Raw genomic sequence first — 16,778 nt, 5'->3', positions numbered from 1 at the left:
GTGAGCGATGTGGACCAACTCGAGGTTTACTTCATGCTTCAACAAGAGGGTCATTATGAAAAGGTGAAGATAACGAAGACTGATCAATGTCATATACTTTCAAAAACTTCAAACATTTGTTGAATAAATGAAATCAAGATAAGCATTAATTGTGGCCTTTTTTTACTCCATCACTGGTTGCCCTAGAGGCTACCGGTGATAAGGGTATTTTTTGTTCAGATAGACGTACGTGTCCATTGGGTGACCATATGGACACACTTGAAGATGATACTTTGGAAATGGTTCCATCACATGGAAAAAGGTAATGGAATGAAATATTACATGAAGGTGAAGATAACAAAGAGTCGTCTATCGCATTAGTCTTATACCCAAATACAAAAACGTGCGACTCAGGTGAGCGATGTGGTCCAGGTGAGCGATGTGGACCAACTCAAGGTTTATTTCATACTTCAACAAGAGGGTCATTATGAAAAGGTGAAGATAACAAAGACTGATCAATGTCATATACTTTCAAAAACTTCAAACATTTGTTGAATAAATGAAATCAAGATAAGCATTAATTGTGGCCTTTTTTTCACTCCATCACTGGTAGCCCTAGAGGCTACCAGTGATAGAGTATTTTTTTTCAGAGAGACGTACGTGTCCATTGGGTGACGATATGGACACACTTGAAGATGATACTTTGGAAATGGTTCCATCACATGGAGAAAGGTAATGGAATGAAATATTATATGAAGGTGAAGATAACAAAGTGTCGTCTATCGCATTAGTCCTATACCCAAATACAAAAGCGTGCGACTCAGGTGAGCGATGTGGACCAACTCGAGGTTTACTTCATACTTCAACAAGACGGTCATTATGAAAAGGTGAAGATAACGAAGACTGATCAATGTCATATACTTTCAAAAACTTCAAACATTTGTTGAATAAATGAAATCAAGATAAGCATTAATTGTGGCCTTTTTTTACTCCATCACTGGTAGCCCTACAGGCTACCAATGATAGAGTTTGGTTTTTTTTTCAGAGAGACGTACGTATCCATTGGGTGACGATATGGACACACTTGAAGATGATACTTTGGAAATGGTTCCATCACATGGAAAAAGGTAATGGAATGAAATATTACATGAAGGTGAAGATAACAAAGTGTCGTCTATCGCATTAGTCCTATACCCAACTACAAAAACGTGCGACTCAGGTGAGCGATGTGGTCCAGGTTAGCGATGTGGACCAACTCAAGGTTTATTTTATACTTCAACAAGAGGGTCATTATGAAAAGGTGAAGATAACGAAGACTGATCAATGTCATATACTTTCAAAAACTTCAAACATTTGTTGAATAAATGAAATCAAGATAAGCATTAATTGTGGCCTTTTTTTACTCCATCACTGGTAGCCCTAAAGGCTACCAGTGGTAGAGTATTTTTTTGCAGAGAGACGTACATGTACGTATCCATTGGTTGACGATATGGGCACACTTGAAAATGATACTTTGGAAATGGTTCCATCACATGGAAAAAGGTAATGGAATGAAATATTACATGAAGGTGAAGATAACAAAGTGTCGTCTACCGCATTAGTTCTATACCCAAATACAAAAACGTGCGACTCAGGTGAGCGATGTGGTCCAGGTGAGCGATGTTGACCAACTCAAGGTTTATTTCATACTTCAACGAGAGGGTCATTATGAAAAGGTGAAGATAACGAAAACTGATCAATCTCATATACTTTCAAAAACTTCAAACATTTGTTGAATAAATGAAATCAAGATAAGCATTAATTGTGGCCTTTTTTTTACTCCATCACTGGTAGCCCTAGAGGCTACCAGTGATATATTTTTTTTTCAGAGAGACGTACGTGTCCATTGGGTGACGATATGGACACACTTGAAGATGATACTTTGGAAATGGTTCCATCACATGGAAAAAGGTAATGGAATGAAATATTACATGAAGGTGAAGATAACAAAGTGACGTCTATCGCATTAGTCCTATACCCAAATACAAAAACGTGCGACTCGGGTGAGCGATGTGGACCAACTCGAGGTTTACTTTATACTTCAACAAGAGGGTCATTATGAAAAGGTGAAGATAACGAAGACTGATCAATGTCATATACTTTTAAAAAGTTAAAACATTTGTTGAATAAATGAAATCAAGATAAGCATTAATTGTGGCCTTTTTTTACCCCATCATTGGTAGCCCTAGAGGCTACCAGTGATAGAGGTTTTCTTTCAGAGAGACGTACGTGTCCATTGGGTGACGATATGGACACTGGAGAATGATTGGTGGAAGACAATGAACTATGGATATATGTCTGGAGTACATAGTGTTGGAAAAGAGGATGATGTATTCTACAGTTGTATTGATTTATTGTATATTGTTTAATGTCCCTCTCGAGAATATTTCACTACTATGGAGACGTCACAATTGCCAGCGAAGCGCTGCCTTTGCTCGGCGCTTACGGACTGTGACAGAGGACCTCAGGTTTTGCGGTCTCATCCGAAGGACTGCCCCATTTAGTCGCCTCTTACGACAAATTCTAACCCGGATCCCCACGGTACTGAACAGTTGTATATTGACAGTTTTGTTTCTAGAGAGTTGTTATAGAGAGTTGTGTTTGTAGACAGTTGTATATATCTGGTTATTGCTTTTACATACATGCGTTTTACTCGTAAATAAATACTGTATATACTTTTATATGAATGTTATTTATGATTTGACAAATTCTAGTGTCATTCTACATGGTGAACTACATGAAAGGTGAAGATAACGAACAGTGATCAATCTCATCAATCCCATAAGCAATACACAATAGATAGGTGGGTAAACACAGACCCCTGGACACACCACAGGTGGGATCAGGTGCCTAGGAGGAGTAAGTATACATACAATATAAAAGAATTATTTATGTAGTGAGACCTATCTTCGTTATTATTTTCTCCACTTGGTCATTCAATGTTCAAAAAATTAGAGAAAAAAGATATCGGAGAAATATAATGATAAAATTTATATAGCACCGTACATAAAACAAATTGGTCTAAGGCACTTTACAAGAATAGCGATGAGGAATGCAGCAATGAAACACAAATGACACCTTATATCTGCAAAATAAAAATCAATAGCTAAAGTGGTTTTTTTAAATTCTTTATGTCAAGCACTATGCAAAAGTATTAAGAGAATTTAAACATTTGCATTAAAACAGTCATTGTAAAAAAACTTTTACAGTACAAGAAGCTTAAAAATCAGGAAAACCAATTTTTTAAAGGTAGGTTTTTAATAGTTTTTTAAAACGTTAATGTTTTGGCAACCTTAATATGTTGCGGAAGGAAATGGTCAAAATTCAGAAACACGAATTTTCCAAATCTTCATGTACAATGCATACAATTAGCAACAATGATTATTTTAGTAATAATTATTTCTATTGATTTCTCTCGTTTCAATTTATTTTTAAAATGTGTTTCTTCCTAATATCTCTGTTCTAGCTAACATTGGTTTTTTTTTTAAAGATTTAAACAAGATGCCCATGGGTCACATCGCTCAGATACCTTGGCCCATATTTTAAAGATTTTTCTTATATATTTGCATGTAAAATACAAACTAGAATCTGCATTATGTCCGGAAGTTTTCTTGTAAATGTAAAATTCTTTGGCCCAATGGTTCTTGAGAAGATTTTCCCTATATATTTTAATGTAAAATTTCCATCCCCTATTGTGGCCCCAACCTAGCCCCGGAGGTCATGGTTTTAACAAACGTGAATTTGCACTTTGTCCGAAAGCTTTTGTGTAAATTGCAACTGTTCTGGTCCAGTGGTTCTTGAGAAAAAAATTTAAATGGGTCACCCTATTTTTTGCATTTTTGTGATTATCTCTCCTTTGAAGGTTGTATGGCGCTTTATTTGAACAAAGTTGAATTCCCTTCACCAAAACATTCTTTGTGACAAGTTTGGTTGAAATTGGCACAGTGGTTCTGGAGAAGATTTTTAAATGCTGTCAATGTATTTTTACTATTTCACTGTTATCTCCCCTTGGAAAGGGGAGTGGTCATTCACTTAAACAGACTTGATTCCTCGCGCCTAAGGATGCTTTGTACAAAGTATGGTTGAAATTGACCCTGTGGTTCAAGAGATTTTTAAAACTTGTTGATGTATTTTCATTATTTTGCTATCATCTCCTCTTGGAGAAAGGTGTGGCCCTTCCTTTGCAGAGACCTGAATCCCCTTTACCCAAGGATGCTTTGTACCAAATTTGATTGAAATTAGCCAAGTGGTTCAGGAGAAGATTTTAAAAACTTTTCAGCGTATTTTTGCTATTTCATTATTATCTCTCCTTGGAGAAAAGTGTGACCCTTCAATTGAACAAATTTGATTTCCCTTGCCCATGGATGCTTTTTACCAAGTTTGGTTGAAAATGGTCCAGTGGTTCTGGAGAAGAAGTCGGAAAATGTGAAATTTTATACACAGACGGACGGACAACGGGTAATCAGAAAACCTCACTTAAGCTTTCAGCTCAGGTGAGCTAAAAATATTAGCGTTATTTATTTCAATATTCATAAATTTATTTATTTTTAAATTAGAACGTTTATATCTGAGTGTTTTAGGTATGTTTTGTTAGATATTTATATCATGCACCAAATCATGGCGAAAGAGATGTAGCGCATTTACTGACGAAACGGCCGACTCAGAAATCTAAAAGGAAAACAGCGGTTTCCAATAATAGACTGGCGTGTTATATTTAAATATAAGGCCAACATTTTTTATGTTTCGTTAACCAAGGTAAATAACTGCCGCAGTTTAGCATTACTGACATTTATATGATTCGTTCTTTAATCAATAAACCATTTTCTTACTTGGAATGATGAACAGTACAATATTTTCATAGGTGCATTCATATTACACAACAACCCTTTTACATATGGCATTACTTAACTCAGTTGCTACATGAGTTTTTATATTTACTTTTGAGAAGTCAAACAGTATAACAGTTCTTTTCATCCCTTGACCTATTTTTACTTATTACATGCTGTGCATTTGTGCTCTTTTTCGTGTAGTATTTGTTTAGCTTTTCGTCAGCCACATTACGGTTTGAAAATCCTGTGCACACAGGAACATGTTAGTGTAAACAAACGGAACTACAGTGATCTCAAAATAAATCCCTTTACTTTAGGCCAATTCAACTTAATTAGTAGATTATCATCCAGGGTCACCAAAAATTATGGGGCGGGTGGGAGGATTTTATTTTTTAATTTTTATTTTCTGAAATTTTTTTTATTATTTTTAAATATGTATACAATTATTTTCAAAAATTTGATCCTTTTTTACAAATACCAAATATGTATACAATTATTTTCAAAAATTTGATCCCTTTTTACAAATACCAAGCTGGGTTTTTACCTGGTCATTCAACTGTCTATCAGCTTATTGAAACATATGATCATATAGCAAAATCCATAGATGAGAGCAAATGTTGCTGTATATGGTGTTTTGTGATTTGTCAAAGGCCTTTGATCGTGTATGGAGTCCCGTGGGGATCCGGGTTAGAATAGGTCTTCAGCACCCCTTGCTTGTCGTAAGAAGCGACTAAATGGGGCGGTCCTTCGGGTGAGACTGCAAAAACCGAGGTTCACAGCAGGTGTGGCACGATAAAGACCCCTCCCTGATCAAAGGCCATAAGCGCCGAGCATAGGCCTAATTTTTGCTGCCCTTCACCGGCAGTGGTGACGTCTCCATATGAGTGAAAGATTCTCGAGAGGGACGTTAAACAATATTAAATCAATCAATCAATCAATTGATCGTGCATGGCATTTACAAGGGACTTCTATTTAGGCTACAAACTTATGGAGTGAGTGGTAACTTATTACAATGGTTTCAAAGCTATTTAAATTTCAAAACTCAAAGGGTATTGCATAGAAATGTAATGTCTGATTTCAAATATTTACATGTTGGAGTCCCTCAAGGGTCCGTATTAGGTCCTCTTTTATGTTTGATATATGTCAATGATGTTGTTGAAAACATGTCAAGTTTATATAGGCTTTACTCTGATGATAATTCTTTTACAGAATTGTTCTACCAATATCTATGATATCCAATGCGTGCTGAATAATGCTTTACTTCGGCTTGAACGATGGTCTAAACAATGGTTGTTAAATTTTAATCCTTCTAAAGCAAAAGATGTCTTCTTTTGTACGAAGAAAAACACATATTTCCCTTGTCTACATTTTCAAATTTGCAATTGAGAATTTGTCTCTACACACAAACACCTATGTATCACTTTTTCACATGATCTCACATGGTCAGCTTACATTGATTCGCTATTAACCAATGATTATAAAAAAAAGTTGGACTACTTAAAAAATTACAATTCAAAGTCAGTTCGAAAACTTTAGCTATTTTATATACTACTTTCATTAGACCTCCGCTGGAATATGCCTCTGAATTATAGGAGGTGGGTGTTCAAATCAAGATTCTGAAAATTTTGAAAAACTAGTTAGCAGCAGCAAGATTGGTTACTGGACTGACATCATTGGCATCACGGGAATCTCTGTGTTTCGAAACTGGATGGAAACCACTTATTGTTAGAAGATTGACAGAATTAAGAATAACTATGTACAAAATTATCACAATATGGTACCCGAGTATCTGAAAGAAATTTTACCAAATATTCGTTCACATGATTCAAATTATGTTACCAGGCAATCGCAAAATTATGGCATTCCTAAATGCAGATTAAACATCTATAAATCATCTTTTGTAGCAAGAGGGGTACGTGAATGGACTTCCTTGCCCCTAGGAATAAGGCAAATTAATAATTTGTTATAACAAATTACTAATCTGTTATAACAAATTACTAATCTGTTATAACAAATTACTAATCTGTTATAACAAATTATGAATTTGTTATAACAAATTATGAATTTGTTATAACAAACTAAAAAAAAGATACTGCTGCGGCCCTAATATGCTTCCGTAAATAAGTGCATAGGTTGTGATCTTCATGTACAAAATTTATGAATTTATAAGGATAAGAAAATACAAATATAACCATAACAGAAAATGTTAAAAAATAGGAGGGGTGGATTAAAGGTTTGGAAGTGAGATATTTCAACTATTATTTTTTTTATCAAGAAAGGGGACACACATTTGATTCTGGGGTGGGCATTTTTTCAATTAAAAAAGAAATAACCTAATTGGACAATTTATTTTCTAGGAAATAAAATTAGATGGGGAGGGGGATACATAGTAAATATCTACAAAGTGATTTTCACCTTCTTGATTTTTGCATTACTTTATATATGTATTTTTCAGCTAATATAAAGACAAGATTTTAAATTATCCTTCTTTAGTATTGTTCATGTAATTGTACATTTTTTTCAAGGTTAAAAGGTCAAGGACAGGTGTGTGCACTGTTTGCTAGTGAAGCAAGACTGGTCACAGTATTTGCTACGAGTAAATTAAAAGTCGAATTTCTTGGATATGGGGTAACCCATATCTATTCTTGTTAAATCACCATGGCAAGTAAAAATTCAGATACCACTTCTGAAAACTTAAGTACTCTACGAGCTTCAGAGGATGCTCTTATAAGTTATTTTGCTTACAAAACATAATTCCTGGAAGGTATGTATATCACTCGTTTGATGAGGTACAAGATAAGAGTAAGTGAAGTTATAGTGTAGGAGTATGCAGTAATGATAAATTATGGGATGACAAAATTAAAAAGCAAATTTCTTAATTAAGGAAACCTGTTTGAGTTACTGGCCCAGTTCCGCAACGAAAACTATTCGGATCCGTAAAATGATTAATGTTATGATTTCTTGCATGACAGCTGATTGAGGAATATCGTGAGAGAAAACTTATAATCTTAGAACCCAATATACAACTGTCTTTTTGCGTTTACGCGTGGATAAATTTCCCGACGTATTATAAAGTTTAGTCCTTTCGTCTGGGGAAAATGTGTCACTTTGCGTAGTAATAAGATAATGTGGTAATTAGATCTTGCAAGTCAGTGGGATTATTATATTGTTTAAGACGCATTTTCCTTGTCTCGACCATAAACTGAAACAAAATACCTCCCTCACTATGACCCTACTGTTGTATCTTATGGATATATCTTATAGCATGAGCAGACTCACAAAGAGGACCGTAGTCCGGGCCTCGCCTGATATCTCGCACACACACACATGTAACATGCTCACGCCTTTTTTGTACTTTAAAGTATCGCCTACCTTTGTTCTTCGAGGTTTATGAAGAATTATTAAAAGTCGGAACTTTGGGATAGCTCCCATTACGCATAAAGCAACTTATTCTGGTTCAGGTAATATGAAAAGATAGATAAACTTTTTGATACCGATAAAACGAATCACGAAACCCGTGATTTCTTTGTATAGTTTTTGACCATGTGAACAAGTGAAGATTAAAAACATTGATCAATCTGATAAGTCTTATGAATAATGATGAATAAATCCTAAATTATTTATTTTTGTTACGAGAGCTTGATCATTTAATAGTTTATAATACAAGGTATCTTCGTATTATATTTGTAGTTTCTTATCTTGGTATTTGCAAATGCGATCACAAAATACTATTAATAGGATGTACAATTGTAAATGTGTTTGACTAATTTTCAGGAAACACAAAACGTTCAACAACTTCGTCAAATTATATTCCAGATAAAAAATCAGCATTGGGGAAATGTGATATCCTTTCATAGAATGTTTGTTCTCTTGGGGATCCGGGTAAGAATAGGTCCTCAGTACCCCCTGCTTGTCGTAAGAGGCGACTAAATGGGGCGGTCCTTCAGATGAGACAGCAAAAACCGGGGTCCCGTGTCACAGCAGGAGTGCCACGACGGACCGCACCCTGCTCTAAGGCCGTAAGCGCCGAGCTTAGACCTACATTTTGCAGCCTTTGGCCGGCAATGATAACATGGTCCCCATATGACCGAAAAATGCTCGAGCGCGCACACACACACACACACACACACACACACACACACACACACACAGTTATTTAATTTACATTTAAGAGGATCATACAAGATGCACAATGCATTTGAAATATTTTATATAAAGCACGGAAATAGCAATGAACTCTAAAATGCAGTTAAGAGTTCATTGTTATTTCCGTGCTTTAAATACACACACACACACATACACACACACTTATATATATATATACATGTATAGTAAAGAATCTGAATATAATCGCAATCATACTAATTGACATTGAAAGGTTATGCAATGATAATAGATAAGAGATAAGGATGCGTATTTTATATTGGCTAGTTACCCGATAACTAAAACTATCAGACGACGAGGAAATCGGATATTTCACGTACTGTGTACATTTCTATACTCTTCAATTGAATTACGTAAAACTGATAGGAGGATACTGTAAAATTGATAATGTTTGTGGGTATCAAAATTTCGCTATTTTCATCTTACGAATATGCCTATGAATTCACGAACAATGAACAATAACACTAAAACCTCGATATTAAAACCCAACAAATCAACCACCGGTAGTTTTTCTTCAAAATGATATGGAATAGGACGTTCCTCAAGAAAAGTACAGTGTTTTAGTAGATCTCAATTTATCGAAGGAAGAGTTATCTTTCTTACATGTATCAGAGAGCCGTCACAGCTTTATGGAATGTACACAATGACCGAAAGATGAAGCACTATTTTACATGCGTTGGTAACAAATTAATGAAGATTTATCACATAATAAAAGAAAAAGAATCGATAGAGGCTGTTGTCTTATGTAACCATGAACAGTTTCATTCAATGGGTTGCGTTTCTTAAGCGCTGCACACTGATGCATCGTGCCGTTGATTGACTCAGCAGAACTGCTGAACATACAGTGTGATGGTTTTGAAAAATAGAAGTTAAGGGACAATCAAAGTGGTATGAATTCAAACTTTTAATGCAGTGATTAATTGAAAAATGTTGACAACCTCACATTAACGTTTTGAGTGTATGAATCTTTATACATCTATCGATTTTTATACATATATTGCAAAAACCGACCAACTAGCTTGATTAGTGTATTGACCAATTCTATTGATCTTATAAATCCTCTTCAATATTTTGTGTAGTTAACAATTAGAGTAATTTAGGAATTTGACAATTTAGTCAGTAACAAGCTGTCATTTCTAGAAACCAATCGATTTGTTACTGTTTTCAAATTAATTCAATTATTAAGTGTACAAAATGTTAAAGAATTGCGAAATTTAGGAAAAATTTTATTCCTAGCAGAGAAAATAAGAAAGGATAATTCATAATTGTAATTACACCCCATTTCTTTTTCTCATTTAACACAATTTTTTTTCTTCTATTTTTATTTTCATACAACTCTCACGCAATCACCTATATTACAAATATTATCTTTTATACTTATATGTATGTGTATGCTGATCTATAGCTCTGAGTATGTTTATGTTGTTCACCTTATATTTCATTAGGTATAAAATTGTATATCTGATGTGCCAGATGGCACAAAGAAATAAACTGAACTGAATCTTCCTTTGAGATGTAAAGCCTGGTGACAAATTGATGACAGATGCCAGTTACATGTAGGTACCAAACAATCAAGGATTTCTTATCATAGCTACATTTAAAAGAAAAAAAGATATTGACCTTTAAGCGTACGGAATCAAAGCACTGACTGTGAACTGTCAGAGGTGGATCCAGGAATGTTTAAAGGGGGTTATGCCTTTAATTTTGGTTTTCGAGGGGGTCAACCTCAAAATGCCTAATTTTTACCCCTTTTTAGTAAACATTTCTGACAAAAGGGGGAGGGGTTCCAATCTCCAGAACCGCCCCTGGATTCGCCACTACACAGTACATTTAGAATTTGAACTGCGAAGATCAACACAGGCATATTTCATGTAGTGTGTCAGTGCTTCCTGAAAAGTAGGCCGTCATAAAGCGTTGCTGATCATACCTTCATGTATTTTCAAAAATAAAATTGGTTTTTTTCTATTGACATATTTCTATTGGAACCACCGCGGTGGTTTAGAGCTTTCAGCCCGCATGCTGAAGGGCCACAACAGACATAAGGCTTGAAAACAGGTAGTGACAGTTCCATCGCCAAACGCTCGGCATCATGATTGAATGATTAATTGATGTTTTCCGCCACACTCAACAATTTTTCAGTTATCTGGTGGCGCCCAGTTTTTATTGGTGGAAGAGAGAACCCAGATACAATATACCTGGGAATAGACCATCGACCTTCCTAAAGTAAACTGGGAAACTTTCTCACTTACCGGCGCGAGCAGGATTCGAACCCGCGCCGACAGAGGCGAGAGGCCGTGTGATTTTGAGCGCGATGCTCTAACCACACACCCACAGCGGCCCCTCGCTCGGCACCAGTTGTGAATATCACGGGTTCTCGTAGATTACCTTAAAAACGGATGTCCCATGTCACAGTAGGTGTGGCCACGCTAAAGAAACCTCACTGATCAATGGCCGTAATGCCTAGCATAGGCGTAAATTTGAAGCCTTTCACCGGTATTGGTGACGTCTCCATATGAGTGAAAAATTCTCGAGAGAGACGTTAAACAAGATACAATCAATCAGTTCTGTCAGAATTCCTAGCCGTTGATTCATATGCACATTGTTCACAACTGAGGATATAGCTATCATTACAATTTGTAATTTAGATTGTGAAGATATTAAAAGGCAAAACATCAGAAATGTAAATATCATGAAATATGACATGGATGACACGTAACTGACCTGATATATTTAGATTTTTTTTCCACCTTACTCTGACATGTGACTGACCTGAGATATTTAGATTTCTTTCCACCTTACTCTGACACGTGACTGACCTGAGATATTTAGATCTCTTTCCACCTTACTCTGCTGTTCACTGGAATGTTTTCCTATTGGAATGTATTTTCTGACTAAGCTTATATCATAACACTGGTCAGCTTATATCCTAACACTGGTCAGCTGATATCATAACTCTGGTCAGCTTATAACAACACTGGTCAGCTTATATAACATTGGTCAGCTTATATCATAACTCTGGTCAGCTTATAACATGACACTGGTCAGCTTAAATCATAGCACTGGCCAGCTTATATCATAACACTGGTCAGCTGATATCATAACTCTGGTCAGCTTATAACATAACACATGTCAGCTTACATCATAACACTGGTCAGCTTATATCATAACACTGGTCAGCTTATATCATAACACTGGTCAGCTTATAACATGGCACTGGTCAGCTTACATCATAACACTGGTCAGCTTATATCATAACACTGGTCAGCTTATATCATAACACTGGTCAGCTTACATCATAATACTGGTCAGCTGATATCATAACTCTGGTCAGCTGATATCATAACTCTGGTCAGCTTATAACATAACACATGTCAGCTTATATAACACTGGACAGCTTATATCATAACTCTGGTCAGCTTATAACATGACACTGGTCAGCTTACATCATAACACTGGTCAGCTTATATCATAACTCTGGTCAGCTTATATCATAACATTGGTCAACTTATATCATAACTCTGGTCAGCTTATAACATGACACTGGTCAGCTTACATCATAACACTGGTCAGCTTATATCATAACACTGGTCAGCTTGTATCATAAAACTGGTCAGTTTATATCATAACTCTGGTCAGCTTATATCATAACTCTGGTCAGCTTGTATCATAACACTTGTCAGCTTACATCATAACACTGGTCAGATTTTTATCATGACACTGGTCAGCTTATATCATAGCACTGGTCAGCTTAAATCATAACTCTGGTCAGCTTATATCATAACTCTGGTCAGCTTATATAACACTGGTCAGCTTATATAACACTGGTCAGCTTACATCATAACACTGGTCAGCTTGTATCATAACACTGACCAGCTTATATCATAACACTGGTCAGTTTATATCAGAACACTGGTCAGTTTATATCATAACTCTGGTCAGCTTATATCATAACCCTGGTCAGCTTGTATCATAACTCTGGTCAGCTGATATCATAACCCTGGTCAGCTTGTATCATAACACTGACAAGCTTATATCATAACTCTGATCAGCTTATGCCATAACTCTGGTCAGCTCCTGTCAGCTTATATCATAACTCTGGGCAGCTCTGGTCAGCTTATATCATAACTCTGGTCAGCTTATATTACAACACTGGTCAGCTTATATCATAACACTTGTCAGCTTATATCATAACACTGGTCAGCTTTTTTTTTTTATAACACTAGTCAGCTTATATCAAAAGATAATTAGATTAAAAGAAGGGCAAACACGGATTCTGGATACAACCTCTCATTACGTAGAATACTGTCTGACATATTTCATACATATTGTTAGACCATTCCATACTTATTCATTTTGATAACGGATTACTAGGTTTATCCGATCAAGATATTGGTATCACAACAGGTGTGACCGGTCAACAGGAATACTTACTCCTCCTAGGTACCTGATCTCACCTCTAGAGTGTCCAGGGGTCCGTGTTTGTCCAATCTAATTAAAATCAGATCTTCTCTAACCGTTACACTGGTAACGGTTAGAAAAGATCTGGTTTTAAGTAGATTGGTGTTTGTCCTACTCTTAACTTGTACTCTTATGAGATTAATCACTATTTGCTGTCTTCACCATTTCGCTCACAATATAGACTACAAATTTCGTTACGTGAAAAGTCGAAATGAAGACTTTAAATATCAAATCGAGGTATATTTGCATAGCTTACACATGGTTGCGGTTCAAAATACCTTGGCATTTTAAAAAAAAGAAGAAGTTAGAATGCTTGTTTACATGTATATCTTTGAAAACGTTGATAAGATTTACGAAATTGATGAAATATGAAGCAGAATTTATTCAAAAACTAATACGCAAGAAGAAGAAATATCTTCCTGTGGCCTTCAATTCGACATTTAGATATATCGACGACGTTTTGTCTATTAACAATAATAACTTTCATTCATATGTCGATTTGATATATCCATGTGAGCTCGAAATAAAAGACACCACAGAGTCGTCCACTTCTGCTTCATACTTAGATATTTTATTGAAAGTAGACATTAACGGCAATCGGACAACTCAATTGTATGACGAACGGGATGATTTCAGCTTCTCCATCGTCGACTTCCCATATTTATGTAGCAATATTCCATTATCACCTGCATATGGTGTTTATATATCTCAACTGATTCGATACGCAAGAGCTTGTACTGCGTATAGTCAGTTTTTAAGTCGAGGCAAGCTACTGAAAACAAATTCATGATACAGGAGTTTCAACAGTCTGGATTGAAGTCAGCATTTCGCAAATTCTATGGTCGTTATAACGATCTAGTTCGTCAATACAACCTATTATTGGGTCAAATGCTGTCTGACGTGTTTCATACCCATTCTTAGGCCTTTCCTGGCACACTGATTTTGACTACGGATAACTCCGTTTACCTGATCAGGATATAGGGCTCACGGTGGGTGTGGTCGGTCGACAGGGGATGCTTACTCCTCCTAGCACCTGATCCCACCTCTGGTGTGTCCAGGGGTCCGTGTTTGCACAACTATCTATTTTGTATTGCTTATAGGAGTTATGAGATTGATCACTTCGTTATCTTCACTTTTCATTATTTGAATTTTAACTTGTGTAGAATTTAACGAAATGTTCACACCACTTTACACCAATCTTATGAAAATTTAAAGAAAAAATTGTGCAAAAATCAGCAAACTCGATATCAAAAGTTCCACTTCACACAAGAGGAATCCCAAGATGATGCAAATCATGGTTATTGTCAGTAATGTTTCTAATTAAAACCATAATGTTTCGTTTTTCGTGAGAACAATATTCTCTTATTCCACACCTTCAGTTTCTAATAGCGTTAGAGTTTGAACTTAATCTTATATAAGTGACATTAGGGATCTATTTCCAACGCTAATGTAAAACATAAAAAAGATTATGAAATAAAAGAAAGAAAGCAATTTTAAGACTAATATATTTTGTTATTCTAGTTCTTCTACAATGTAGAGTAATTTATCTGAGGTATTAATCAATTGTTCATTGAATCCAACGCTTGGTTGTTTAGAGAGAATATTTCACCAAAATTTGACTCTATCTCGTATACTCCTGAGATTGCCAAAGTCTTATGAATTTTGCTATGTTTAACGAGGTATTTCTTGACATAAAAATACAGTATAGGCTTGCAATCCACATACTTAAAGCAATACATGACTGGCGATGTTGATATAGTTGAAAATGAGAACCTGAAATAATTTCTTTTAAAAGGTTCTTAATTCAGAGAACCTCGCTATTTTACTTGGCGACATATTCTTATCTATTATAAATTATGTCGAAGATTATGCCAGACAATGGGCTAAATAGCAAAAAAGAAGAAAGCGATACCTTGTCAGAATGGATTAAATGTACAAGAGGAGTATTAAAATCCCGTACCAGACACATTAAAGCAAAAGTGCGTACCATCTATCCTTCTGTGTTTAGTTAATCAGAAGTGATAAAAGAATTAGGTAGATTACATGAGGAATATGTTTTGGTTCCAGCTGACAAATCTTGTAACAACATTTGTTTATAAGGCGCATTATTACAACTCTATCTTAAACGAACTTGGCATTAATTCCACTTTTGGTAATCATACTTTTACTCAAGCTGTCCTTTCAAAAGATGAAAATATTCAACACCATGCTTCAGTTTTAGACATATTTAATGTCCAGTCAATAGGATGATGAATATGAGTTACCGTACCTATACTAGATTCCTAAACTTCACATAAAACCCTTACAAACAAACATACATTGTTGGATCTTGTAAATGTTCTACCAAGCCCCTATATTTGCTTCTCACGAAAATATTAACAACTGTGAAGGAGAAACTTCAAACGTACTATGCCACAACAAATGCTAGAAGTGGTGTAAATCAAATGTGAATTCTTAAATATGCTAGAGAACCTTTCGTAGATTTGGATTCGCTAAACTTTCCTCAAATCAACAACATCAAAACGTATAACTTTTAAACATTTTACACTCTGCATCTTTTATGAGAGTGATCACTGTTCGTTATCTTCACATTTGGGCAGTTTTTAGAATGGAATTGGTCTTATGTTTGGAACCACAGGATTTTTAGAAAAAAAGTGTGGAAACTGCAGAAGTACTTTCTCTCACATGGCGTTTTCAGTTTGCAATTTCTTTTTCTAAATTTATACCAGGAATTTTAGGGATGAAGCATTAAGTCATGAGTAAAACAGTTTTTTGTATACAAGTTTAGTGACACTATGCAGGAATGGGATCAATTACATTGAAAATGCAATTACATGTAAATAGTTTCAACTATATTAATGATTTTGTAAATTACTTGCAATTACAATTACACATTGACTTTAACCAATGTAATTAATTACTGTCAATTACTTTGAAGAATGTAATTAAATACGTTTCAATTGCTGACATTTATATAAAAAATCTGAAAGTGAACTTTTGACGATTTTTTTTTACTTGTGAGTTTGTTCTCAGGTGTCAATGGAACCCATTCCTGAACAATATTATAGTGAACTTTTGACGATTTTTTTTTACTTGTGAGTTTGTTCTCAGGTGTCAATGGAACCCATTCCTGAACAATATTATAGTGAACTTTTGACGGTTTTTTTTTTTACTTGTGAGTTTGTTCTCAGGTGTCAATGGAGCCCATTCCTGAACAATATTAAAGTGAACTTTTGACGGTTTTTTTTTTACTTGTGAGTTTGTTCTCAGGTGTCAATGGAGCCCATTCCTGAACAATATTAAAGTGAA

General features: G+C 35.3%; 1 long non-coding RNA gene across 4 annotated transcripts; it reads left to right on the top strand.

Annotated features, from left to right (window-relative positions):
* The first annotated feature begins 228 nt into the window (after nucleotides 1–228).
* Nucleotides 229–2,874, top strand: LOC125659365 (uncharacterized). Of its 4 annotated transcripts, XR_008798475.1 has the most exons (4): nucleotides 229–711; nucleotides 1,025–1,521; nucleotides 1,848–1,929; nucleotides 2,238–2,874. It is a non-coding gene; the product is annotated as an uncharacterized LOC125659365 (long non-coding RNA). The 4 variants fall into 4 exon arrangements; XR_008798472.1 differs by having other exon boundaries at nucleotides 229–1,521; XR_008798473.1 differs by having other exon boundaries at nucleotides 229–1,521; nucleotides 2,202–2,874.
* The last annotated feature ends 13,904 nt before the right edge of the window (nucleotides 2,875–16,778 follow it).

The sequence above is a fragment of the Ostrea edulis genome, chromosome 9 (genome assembly GCF_947568905.1).
Source record: "Ostrea edulis chromosome 9, xbOstEdul1.1, whole genome shotgun sequence".
NCBI classification, from domain to species: domain Eukaryota; kingdom Metazoa; phylum Mollusca; class Bivalvia; order Ostreida; family Ostreidae; genus Ostrea; species Ostrea edulis.
The sequence above is the reverse complement of the archived record's forward strand: the minus strand, read 5'-3'. Positions and strand labels throughout refer to the sequence as shown.